Here is a 12056-nt window from a genome sequence, read left to right as displayed (position 1 = left end):
CTAGGAGAGGAAGCTACATGAGAGTAATGAGTTGCACCCCAGGTCTCAGGGAATGTGACATCACCAGCCCAGGCTCCTCTTATTCCCCAGAAAATCCCTCTTCTGTGTAAGACTGGCAGCTAAATCACATGATGCGTTTGGAGCCGATAGGAATAATCCAATTATTTTTTGGGAGGGAAGATTAGAGTACAGTTAGATTTGTGTGGAAATCCAATAACACAGTAACTTAGATCAGCCATGAAATGTATGTCTGTCTGCGTTAATAAACCAGTTGTCTAGTAATTGCCCAGAAAACTGACTTCAAAACAGTCATTTGGCAACATCCAAAAGGATGAGAAACATCATCAGGGAACACCAAGGGGACAGGCACTAACATCACACCAATTACTACTCTGCTATTAGTATAACAGGAGCTTTTCAAAAAACACTGCTTAGGAATGATTAAGAGGAGACTGTCCCATGTCAAATTAGGGACTTCTCATCTTGCAGTTGACTCTACATTACCTGGAAGATGGGGTTGATTACACTACACAGTACAGTAGCTTAAAGTTAATACAGTACAGTAGCTTACAGTGAGTACACTACACTACAGTAGCTTAAAGTTAATACAGTACAGTAGCTTACAGTGAGTACACTACACTACACTAGCTTACAGTTAATACACTAAAGTAGCTTACAGTGAGTACACTACACTACAGTAGCTTACAGTGAGTACACTACACTACAGTAGCTTAAAGTTAATACAGTACAGTAGCTTACAGTGAGTACACTACACTACAGTAGCTTACAGTTAATACAGTACAGTAGCTTACAGTGAGTACATTACACTACAGTAGCTTACAGTTACACTACACTAAAGTAGCTTACAGTGAGTTACACTACACTACAGTAGCTTACAGTGAGTACACTACACTACAGTAGCTTACAGTTAATACTACACTAAAGTAGCTTACAGTGAGTACACTACACTACAGTGAGTACACTACACTACAGTAGCTTACAGTGAGTACACTACACTACAGTAGCTTAAAGTACACTACACTACAGTAGCTTACAGTTACAGTGAGTACACTACACTTAATACAGTAGCTTACAGTGAGTACACTACACTACAGTAGCTTACAGTTAATACACTACAGTAGCTTACAGTGAGTACACTACACTACAGTAGCTTACAGTTAATACACTAAAGTAGCTTACAGTGAGTACACCACACTACAGTACAGTAGGTTACAGTTAATACACTAAAGTAGCTTACAGTGAGTACACTACACTACAGTAGCTTACAGTTAATACACTACAGTAGCTTACAGTGAGTACACTACACTACAGTAGCTTACAGTTAATACAGTACAGTAGCTTACAGTGAGTACACTACACTACAGTAGCTTACAGTTAATACACTAAAGTAGCTTACAGTTACTACAGTACCGTAGCTTACAGTTACTACAGTACAGTAGCTTACAGTTACAATACACTACAGTAGCTTACAGTTAATACACTAAAGTAGCTTACAGTACAGTAGCTTACAGTTACATACAGTAGCTTAAAGTAGCTTACAGTGAGTACACTACACTACAGTAGCTTACAGTTAATACACTACAGTAGCTTACAGTGAGTACACTACACTACAGTAGCTTACAGTTAATACACTAAAGTAGCTTACAGTGAGTACACTACACTACAGTAGCTTACAGTGAGTACACTACACTACAGTAGCTTACAGTTAATACACTACAGTAGCTTACAGTGAGTACACTACACTACACTAGCTTACAGTTAATACACTAAAGTAGCTTACAGTGAGTACACTACACTACAGTAGCTTACAGTTAATACACTACAGTAGCTTACAGTGAGTACACTACACTACAGTAGCTTACAGTTAATACACTAAAGTAGCTTACAGTGAGTACAGTATTTGGATATGGCAGTTTACTGAAATATGTTGACACTGATTAGACAATAAAATACATTTGTCTATCTAACTTTTGAATTAGGACAGGTAACTACTCTAGACCACATCCATCATTGCCACATGTGCATTGTCAAGACTGCATACTGTATATGTTGAAATAATTGTATAATTGAGTGTTGATGATCAAAAACAAAGCATACCTACTGTATAGTCCCTATGGCTTATTCTGATGTTTCCGAGCTTTAAATAAACCCTTAAAGGCATCCATGCACAAACATGGAGGTACCAATCCCAGACTACAACTTTAAAGAGGAGACTAGGTTCTTTATAAACTGCCATTCGAGCAGCCAGGCATGAATGCAAACACACTTCAGAGGGGCTATTGATCGTGAGGCGCCAGACGACACTGCCCTTCATTTCCAGTATAATGAAACATAATCACTCTGACAGTGACATCTTTGTTTATTCATAGACAGGCTTCAGATGTCTGGTTCTCTTCCAACTTGCAAAGAGTCGGAGAATGAGAAAGAGAGCGGGGGGTTAGAGAGAGATAGAGAGAGAGAGGGGGGTTAAAGAGAGAGAGCGAGATTGAAGGGGGGTCTTGGTAAGGAAGGTACAACTTGTTTACACAGAAAGAGTTGGCGTGAGAAGGGAAGGATGCAGGCAAAATGAAAGCAAGACGAGAAAGGGAGGGAAAGGGGAAGAGTGAGACACATTCTTGGAGAGAAAGAAACAGAAAGGAGAGGTGTCTTAAAATAAAACATACAGCTTGTTTACACAGAAACAATAGGAGGATGCTGGCAAAATGAGGCATTGCTAGAATATAATGAATAAAGGGAGAGAGACAGAGACATAGAGGGGAAAGGAGAGGGAGAGAGACAGAGAAATAGAGGGGAAGGGAGAGGGAGAGAGACAGAGAAATAGAGGGGAAGGGAGAGGGAGAGAGACAGAGAAATAGAGGGGAAGGGAGAGGGAGAGAGACAGAGAAATAGAGGGGAAGGGAGAGGGAGAGAGACAGAAATAGAGGGGAAAGGAGAGGGAGAGAGACAGAGAAATAGAGGGGAAAAGAGAGGGAGAGAGAGAGAAATAGAGGAGAAAGGAGAGGGGAGAGAGAGAGAAATAGAGGGGAAGGAGATGGAGAGAGAGAGAAATAGAGGGGAAGGAGATGGAGAGAGAGAAATAGAGGGGAAAGAGATGGAGAGACAGAGAAATAGAGGGGAAAGGAGAGGGAGAGACAGAGAAATAGAGGGGAAAGGAGAGGGCGAGAGAGAGAAATAGAGGGGAAAGGAGAGGGAGAGAGAGATAAATAGAGGGGAAGGAGATGGAGAGAGAGAAATAGAGGGGAAAGAGATGGAGAGAGAGAAATAGAGGGGAAAGGAGAGGGAGAGACAGAGAAATAGAGGGGAAAGGAGAGGGAGAGAGAGCAGCACCCGGCCTCACCCTACTAGAATCCGAAGTCAAATGTCTGCTGTTTGCTGATGATCTGGTACTTCTGTCACCAACCAAGGAGGGCCTACAGCAGCACCTAGATCTTATGCACAGATTCTGTCAGACCTGGGCCCTGACAGTAAATCTCAGTAAGACCAAAATAATGGTGTTCCAAAAAAGGTCCAGTTACCAGGACCACAAATACAAATTCCATCTAGACACTGTTGCCCTAGAGCACACAAAAAACTATACATACCTTGGCCTAAACATCAGCGCCACAGGTAACTTCCACAAAGCTGTGAACGATCTGAGAGACAAGGCAAGAAGGGCATTCTATGCCATCAAAAGGAACATAAATTTCAACATACCAATTAGGATCTGGCTAAAAATACTTGAATCAGTCATAGAGCCCATTGCCCTTTATGGTTGTGAGGTCTGGGGTCCGCTCACCAACCAAGACTTCACAAAATGGGACAAACACCAAATTGAGACTCTGCAAAATATCCTCCGTGTACAACGTAGAACACCAAATAATGCATGCAGAGCAGAATTAGGCCGATACCCACTAATCATCAAAATTCAGAAAAGAGCTATTAAATTCTATAACCACCTAAAAGGAAGCGATTCCCAAACCTTCCACAACAAAGCCATCACCTACAGAGAGATGAACGTGGAGAAGAGTCCCCTAAGCAAGCTGGTCCTGGGGCTCTGTTCACAAACACACCCTACAGAGCCCCAGGACAACAGCACAATTAGACCCAACCAAATCATGAGAAAACAAAAAGATAATTACTTGACACATTGGAAAGAATTAACAAAAAAACAGAGCAAACTAGAATGCTATTTGGCCCTAAACAGAGAGTACACAGCGGCAGAATACCTGACCACTCTGACTGACCCAAAATTAAGGAAAGCTTTGACTATGTACAGACTCAGCGAGCATAGCCTTGCTATTGAGAAAGGCCGCCGTAGGCAGACATGGCTCTCAAGAGAAGACAGGCTATGTGCTCACTGCCCACAAAATGAGGTGGAAACTGAGCTGCACTTCCTAACCTCCTGCCCAATGTATGACCATATTAGAGAGACATATTTCCCTCAGATTACACAGATCCACAAAGAATTTGAAAACAAATCCAATTTTGAAAAACCACGAGAAAAGGGCAACCAGTGAAGAAACCAGTGAAGAACACGCACCATTGTAAATACAACCCATATCTATGTTTATTTATTTTATCTTGTGTCCTTTACCATTTGTACATTGTAAAAACACTGTATATATAATATGACATTTGTAATGTCTTTATTGTTTTGAAACTTCTGTATGTGTGATGTCTACTGTTAATTTCACTTTATATATTATCTACCTTACTTGCTTTGGCAATGCCTCTTGGAACTCTAGGGGCAGTATTTGATTTTTGGATAAAAAGACGTGCCCGTTTTAAGCGCAATATTTTGTCACAAAAAGATGCTCGACTATGCATATAATAAGACCATTACTTTTAAATTCAGAAAGGCTAATTGCGAGGGGAAAAGGACATTCAATTAAGCAAATGTAAGTTTGTGATAGCTTTGGAAAGAAAACACACTGAAGTTTCCAGAACTGCAAAGATATTGTCTGTGAGTGCCCCAGAACAGGAGCTACAGGCAAAACCAAGATGAAACTGCAACCAGGAAATGAGCAGGATTTTTGAGGCTCTGTTTTTCAATGTCTCCTTATATGGCTGTGAATGCGACAGGAATGAGCCTGCCCTATCTATCGTTTCATTGTGACGTATTTGTAGGCATATCATTGGAAGATTGACCATAAGAGACTACATTTGCCAGGTGTCCACCCGGTGTCCTCCGTCGAAATTGGTGCGTCATTTTCAGCTGCTGGTATTTTTCCATGGGATTCTGAGACGAAAGCAGGCTTCTACGAACGGCATATCAATGAAGAGATATGTGAAAAAACACCTTGAGGATTGATTCTAAACAACGTTTGCCATGTTTCGGTCGATATTATGGAGTTAATTTGGAAAACGTTTGACGTTTTGGTGACTGAATTTTCGTTTTGTTTCGGTAGCCAAATGTGATGTACAAAACGGAGCGATTTCTCCTACACAAAGATTCTTTCAGGAAAAACTGAACATTTGCTATGTAACTGAGAGTCTCCTCATTGAAAACATCCAAAGTTCTTCAAAGGTAAATGATTTTATTTATTTGGTTTTCTGTTTTTTGTGAAAATGTTGCGTGCTTAATGATACGCTAAATGCTACGCTAGCTATCAATACTCTTACACAAATGCTTGATTTGCTATGGTTCAAAAGCATATTTTGAAAATCTGAGATGACAGTGTTGTTAAGAAAAGGCTAAGCTTGAGAGCAGGCATATTTATTTCATTTCATTTGCGATTTTCAGAAATCGTTAACGTTGCGTTATGGTAATGAGCCTGAGGCTGTATTCACGATCCCGGATCCGGGATGGGTAGTATCAAGAGGTTTTAACACATGTTTCCCATGCCAATAAAGCCCTTGAATTGAATTGAATTGAATTGAGAGAGAGAAAAATAGAGGGGTAAGGAGATGGATAGAGAGAGAAATAGAGGGGAAAGGATAGGGAGAGAAATAGAGGGGAAAGGAGAGGGAGAGAGACAGAGAAATAGAGGGGAAAGGAAATGGGAAATAAAAGGGAAGGGAGAGGGAGAGAGACAGATACATAGAGGGGAAAGGAGAGGGAGAGTGAAAGAAATATAGGGGAAAGGAGAGGGAGAGAGAGGGGAAATGAGAGGGAGAGAGACAGATACATAGAGGGGAAAGGAGAGGGAGAGTGAGAGAAATATAGGGGAAAGGAGAGAGAGAAAGAGGGGAAAGGAGAGGGAGAGAGAGAGAAATCGAGGGGAAAGGATAGGGGGAGAGACTGAGAAATAGAGGGGAAGGGAGAGAATGAGAGACAGAGAAATAGAGGGGAAAGGAGAGGGAGAGTGAGAGAAATATAGGGGAAAGGAGAAGGAGAGAGAGAGAAATCGAGGGGAAAGGAGAGGGAGAGAAATAGAGGGGAAAGGAAAGGGAGAGAAATAGAGGGGAAACGAGAGGGAGGGAGAGAGAAATAGAAGGGAAGGGAGAGGGAGAGAGACAGAAATAGAGGGGAAGGGAGAGGGAGAGAGACAGAGAAATATAGGGAAGGGAGAGGGAGAGAGACAGAGAAATAGAGGGGAAAGGAGAGGGAGAGAGACAGAGAAATAGAGGGGAAAGGAGAGGGAGAGAGACAGAGAAATAGAGGGGAAAGGAGAGGGAGAGAGACAGAGAAATAGAGGGGAAAGGAGAGGGAGAGAGACAGAGTGTCACGAATCCCGCTTCCTGAGTCTGTGTTTGCCTGTGTTTCTGTCCTGGAGTGTGTTTCCGGTGTCCTGGAACGCACCCTGTCTGGTTGCCGGGCGAATTAGCTTGTTGGGAGATCAATGTTCACCCGCACCTGTATCCCATCAGTAATCTGCACACCTGTCCTGATCATCACCTCTCCCCTTCAAAAGCTCTGACCTGACATCCATTCCCTGCCGGATCGTTAGCCATGAACAGTATGTCGTGCCATAGTATCAGCCTCAAGTTAGATAGAATTTGTTTTGTTGTTTTTTACGTATTGCTTGCCTTAAATGAGAGGGAGAGAGACAGAGAAATAGAGGGGAAATGAGAGGGAGAGAGACAGAGAAATAGAGGGGAAATGAGAGGGAGAGAGACAGAGAAATAGAGGGGAAATGAGAGGGAGAGAGACAGAGAAATAGAGGGGAAATGAGAGGGAGAGAGACAGAGAAATAGAGGGGAAATGAGAGGGAGAGAGAGAAATAGGGGGGAAAGGAGAGGGAGAGAGAGAGAAATAGAGGGGAAAGGAGAGGGAGTGAGTGAGAGAGAAATAGAGGGGAAAGGAGAGGGGGAGAGAGAGAAATAGAGGGGATAGGAGATGGAGAGAGAGAGAAATAGAAGGGAAGGAGGTGGAGAGAGAGAGAAATAGAGAGGGAAAGGAGAGGGAGAGAAATAGAGGAGAAAGGAGAGGGATAGAAATAGAGGTGAAAGGAGAGGGATAGAAATAGAGGTGAAAGGAGAGGGAGAGAAATAGAGGGGAAAGGAGAGGGAGAGAAATAGAGGGGAAAGGAGAGGGAGAGAAATATAGGGGAAAAGAGGGGGAGAGTGAGAGAAATGGAGGGGAAAGGAGAGGGAGAGTGAGAGAAATAGAGGGGAAAGGAGATGGAGAGAGAGAGAAAGAGGGGAAAGGAGATGGAGAGAGAGAGAGAAATAGAGGGGAAAGGAGAGGGAGAGAGACAGAGAAAGGTGAAAGGAGATGGAGAGAGAGAGAGAATAGAGGGAAAGGGAGAGAGAGAGAAATAGAGGGTTAAGGAGAGGGAGAGAGAGAGAAATAGAGGGGAAAGGAGATGGAGAGAGAGAGAAATAGGGGGGAAAGGAGGGGGAGGGAGAGAGAAATAGAAGGGAGGGAAGAGGAGAGGGAGAGAGACAGAGAAATAGAGGGGAAAGGAGAGGGAGGGAGAGATAAATAGAAGGGAAGGGAGAGGGAGAGAGACAGAGAAATAGAGGGGTAATGAGAGGGAGAGAGAGAGACATAGAGGAAAGGAGAGGGAGAGAGACAGATAAATAGAGGGAAAATGAGAGGGAGAGAGAGAAATAGAGGGGAAAGGAGAGGGAGATAAATTGAGGGGAAAGGAGAGGGAGAGATAAATCGAGGGGAATGGAGAGGGAGAGAAATAGAGGGGAAAGGAGAGTGAGAGAAATAGAGGGGAAAGGAGAGGGAGAGAAAGAGGGGAAAGGAGAGGGAGAGAAATAGATGGGAAAGGAGAGGGAGAGAAATAGAGGGGAAAGGAGAGGGAGGGAAATAGAGGGGAAAGGAGGGGGAGAGAAATAGAGGGGAAAGGAGAGGGAGAGTGAGAGAAATATAGGGGAAAAGAGAGGGAGAGTGAGAGAAATGGAGGGGAAAGGAGAGGGAGAGTGAGAGAAATAGAGGGGAAAGGAGATGGAGAGAGAGAAATAGAGGGGAAAGGAGAGGGAGAGAGAGAGAAATAGAGGGGAAAGGAGAGGGAGAGAGAGAGAAATAGAGGGGAAAGGAGAGGGGGAGAGAGAGAGAAATAGAGGGGAAAGGAGAGGGAGAGAGAGAGAAATAGAGGGGAAAGGAAAGAAAGAAAGAGAGAGAGGGGGGGGAATAAAGGGGAGGGAGAGGAAGAGAGGGAAATAGAGGGGAAATAAGAGGGAAAGGGACAGGGGGAAATGAAGAGAGAGACAGGGTAATAGAGGGAAAGGAGAGGAAGAGGGGGAAATAGAGGGGAAATGAGAGAGAGAGACAGATAAATAGAGGGGAAGGGAGAGGGAGAGAGACAGAGAAATAGAGGGGAAGGGAGAGGGAGAGAGACGGAGAAATAGAGGGGAAGGGAGAGGGAGGGACAGAGGCAGAGACAGAGAAATAGAGGGGAAAGGAGAGAGAATGGAATAGAGAGTGACCATACAGAGATTCTGGGCTTTAGCAACAACACAGATGCTTCTTCGGCCCATCTTCCCTCCCTGGTATTATGGATCAAGCGTTCACCTTTTATGAACATTTTGGCAAGCTGGCGCCCGCTCTACACCTACAGTACCTCAACACCTACAGTACCTCAACACCTATAGTACCTCAACACCTACAGTACCTCAACACCTACAGTACCTCAACACCTACAGTACCTCAACACCTACAGTACCTCAACACCTACAGTACCTCAACACCTCAGCTTTTCAGTCCTGGCTGAGCATGGTAATCAGAGCCAACCAGAGTCTACCGGGAAGAAAATCCATAGAGATGTTGCTTGAGCCATGTGTCACTAACTGTTTACACACCCGGTTAGATTAAAAAAATTGCCAATTTAGCAGTCTGTTACTGTAGCTACCCATTGCTTGTCCCTGTGAATGGAGTGTGTGTGTGGACTTTCACCCCTGGTTTTATCTGATGTTATACACTATCAGCAGCTGGTGCAGCTGGTTCTCTCTCTTCAGGTGTACTTAAGAGACCTCTGAAAGAGTACTAGATGGAAACTGGAACCAGACAGGAGATAGGAGAATACCTTCATTCCAGGGGAGGTTGGTGGGAGAAGCTATCGGAGGATGGGCTCATTGTAATGGCTGGAAAGGAATCAATGGAATGGAGTCAAACATGTGGTGTCCATATGTTTGATGTGCTTGATACCGTTCCATAAATTCCATTCCAGCTATTATAATGATCCCATTCTCCTTCAGGTCCTCCCACCAGCCTCCTCTGCTTCTTTCCATGGCTCCTCAAAAGAGGTTACTGTTTTTAGTAGGTCCGTGATGATACCAGTATTAAGATACTTGTTAATATCGCGCAAGGAAACAAAACGCGAAGCGGATTCAACAGCCCTAATGTTGGAAACAAACATCAAGTTTTCATCCAGTCACACAATATTTTACATACAGCAGGTTTTTAAAGGAACAAGGAGTTATTTCTTAATTTTATTTTTATTTAACCTCTATTTAACTAGGCAATTCAGTTAAGAACAAATTATTATTTACAATGACAGCCTACCAAAAGTCAAAAGGCCCCTTGAGGGGGTGGGGGCTGGGATTAAAAATGAAAATGTATTAAATAAAACACACATCCCAACAAGAGAGACAACACAACACTACACAAAGAGAGACCTAAGACGACAACATAGCATGGCAGCAATACATGACAACACACCATGGTAGCAACACAACATGACAACAACATGGTAGCAATACAACATGGCAGCAGCACAACATGGTAGCAACACAAAAACAGGATACAAACATTGTTGGGCACAGACAACAGCACAAAGGGCAAGAAGGTAGAGACAACAATACATCACGCAAAGCAGCCACAACTGTCAGTAAGACTGTCCTGAGTCAAAGACTCAGTAAATAAGACTGACTCTTTGAGTCTTTGAATGAAGAGATGGAGATAAAACTGTCCAGTTTGAGTGTCTGTTTCAGCTCGTTCCAGTTACTAGCTGCAGCGAACTGAAAAGTCGAGCGACCCAGGGATGTGTGTGCTTTGGGGACCTTTAACAGAATGTGACTGGCAGAACGGGTGTTGTATGTGGAGGATGAGGGCTGCAGTAGATATCTCAGATAGGGGAGAGTGAGGCATAAGAGGGTTTTATAAATAAGCATCAACCAGGGCGTCTTCCAACAGGTATACAGAGATGACCAGTTTACATAGGAGTATAGAGTGCAGTGATGTGTTCTATAAGGAGCTATATTGGTGGCAAATTTGATGGCCGAATGGTAAAGAACATGTAGGCACTCGAGAGCACCCTTACCTGCCAATCCATAAATAACATCTCCATAATTTAGCAGGGGTTGTATGGTCATCTGAATCAGGATTAGTTTGGCAGCTGTGGTTAAAGATGAGCGATTAAGATAGAGGAAACCAAGTCTAGATTTAACTTGAGCCTGCAGTTTTGATATGTGCTGAGAGAAGGACAGTGTACCGTCTAGCCATACTCCCAAGGACTTGTATGAGGTGACTACCTAACTCTCAGAGGTAGTAATCACACCTGTGGGGAGAGGGGAATTCTTCTTACAAAACCACATGACCTTTGTTTTGGAGGTGTTCAGAACAAGGTTAAGGGCAGAAAAAACTTGTTGGACACTAAGGAAGCTTTGGCCAAGTCAATAAAAATAGCAGCACAACATTGCTTAGAATCTAGGTTAATGGTGACATAATTGAGGACCTTAAGGTTGCAATGACTCTTCCATAACCTGAGCAGAAACCAGATTGCATACCAGAGAGAATACTATGGACATCAAGAAAGCCAGTCAGTTGATTATTGACAAGTTTTTCCAACACTTTTGATAAACAGGGCAAATTAGAAATATGCCTATAACAGTTAGGATCAACTTGATCTCCCCTTTAAATAAAGGATGCACCGTGGCTGCCTTCTAAGCAATGGGAACCTCACCAGAGAGGAGAGACAGGTTAAAAAGGTCAGAGATAGGCTTGGCGATTATAGGGGCAGCAACCTTAAAGAAGAAAGGGTCTAAACCATCTGACCCAGATGTTTTTAGAGGGGGTCAAGTTTAATTAGCTCCTTTAGCACCTCGAACTCAGTGACCACCTGCAGGGAAAAACTTTGTAGTGGGGCAGAGGGGAAAAGGGAGGAGTATCGGGGCTAGTCGCATTAGAAGGGATGGGAGATGAAGAAATGTTGGACAGGCAAGGAGGCATGGCTGAGTCAAATAGGAATCCTGACTTAAAGAAGTGGTGATTAAAGAGCTCAGCCATGTGCTTCTTGCCAGTAACAACCACATCATCAACATTAAGGGACATGGGCAGCTGTGAAGATGAGGGTTTATTCTCCAGGTCTTTAACTGTTTTACAGAACTTCTTGGGGTTAGACCCACAGAGAGAGAACTGCTCCTTAAAGTAACTAACTTTGGCCTTGTGGATATACTGAGTGCACTTATTTCTCATTTGCCTGAACGAGAGCCAGTCAGCCTGAGTATGTGTGTGCCGAGCCTTTCGCCAAACGCAATTCTTGAGGTGGAGTATCTCTGCAAGATCACGGTCGAACCAGGGGCTGAACCTGTTTTTAATTCTCATTTTCTTTATCGGGGCGTGTTTGTGAACAATATCGCTGAAGATATAAAAAAAGAAGGTCCAAGCTTCTTCGATAGAGGGGATCAAGCTGATTCTATATCAATTTACAGAGGCCAGGTCA

The sequence above is a fragment of the Oncorhynchus masou genome, chromosome 27, assembly GCF_036934945.1.
Source record: "Oncorhynchus masou masou isolate Uvic2021 chromosome 27, UVic_Omas_1.1, whole genome shotgun sequence".
Taxonomy (NCBI): Eukaryota; Metazoa; Chordata; class Actinopteri; order Salmoniformes; family Salmonidae; genus Oncorhynchus; species Oncorhynchus masou.
Note: the sequence above shows the minus strand (reverse complement) of the source record.